The 927-nt window shown below is 43.5% G+C and overlaps 1 non-coding gene across 1 annotated transcript; it reads left to right on the top strand.

Moving 5' to 3' along the window:
- Nucleotides 1-254: 254 nt before the first annotated feature.
- Nucleotides 255-360, top strand: LOC120069631. Its single transcript, XR_005479611.1, has one exon. It is a non-coding gene; the product is annotated as a small nucleolar RNA R71 (small nucleolar RNA).
- Nucleotides 361-927: the final 567 nt, after the last annotated feature.

Genomic DNA, 927 nt, shown 5'->3' with positions numbered 1-927 from the left:
TTTGTCATAGTAGCCACTTGTGCAGAGAGCGTGGCTATTGCATTAGAGTCAATAGAATTCATATTCTAAGATCGCCTCTTCCTTTCTGCTCTTGTGTCGTAAGTGTCATCCACCCATTCCATATTATGTTTGGCTATGCGGTCCAATATTTTCTTAACTTCATTATAAGATTTGTCCATAATGCCGCCAGCTGCAGCTGTGTCGACGCTTTGTTTAATCCGCCATAGAAGGTCTCCATCTGGATGGTTAACGGTAATCCGTGAATGGGGCAATTCTTGATTAATCCTTTGAAGCGCTCCCATGCGGCACTCAAGATTTCAGCTTCTTCCTGTTCAAAGTTCATGATCTCTCTCTGCCACCTTTCGTTTGTGGTGGGTGGGAAGTATTTTTGCATGAATTTCTCCACCAACATTTCCCAGGTCGTGATCTCTCTAGGCTTCAAAGAACTTACCCATTGTTTTGCATCGTCACGTAGAGAATATGGGAATAAAGATAGCCTGATAGCTTCTGGAGTGACTCCAGGAATCACAAACGAGTTGCACGTCTCCAGGAAACGTTTCATGTGGGCGTGAGGATCTTCTCCCCGAGCACCCTCAAATTGTCCAGTTGTTTGGAGCATTTGTAACATCACAGATTTCATCTCAAATCTTTTCCCATCTAGCGTTGGATATATGATTCCCGAGGAGAAATCATACAACCCAAGAGACGCATACTCCCGTATGGGACGCTTACTACTATTTGCCAAAATGATAGGATTTTGCACAGCGTGGGATAGCTGTTAAGCTAAGTTTTGATTCACTTGCTCATCTGCCATTTGTGGTTGCCTGGTTTGTTGTCTGAGCAGTTGTTGCCTTAACCTATGGTGACAATTAGAACGATTTCTTTGTCGGAAGGTCCTTTCAACTTTAGGGTCGTATAAAAGTTCAG

Source organism: Benincasa hispida, unplaced genomic scaffold (genome assembly GCF_009727055.1).
Source record: "Benincasa hispida cultivar B227 unplaced genomic scaffold, ASM972705v1 Contig517, whole genome shotgun sequence".
In the NCBI taxonomy this organism is placed as follows: Eukaryota; Viridiplantae; Streptophyta; class Magnoliopsida; order Cucurbitales; family Cucurbitaceae; genus Benincasa; species Benincasa hispida.
Note: the sequence above shows the minus strand (reverse complement) of the source record. Positions and strands in the feature narration are given on the sequence as shown.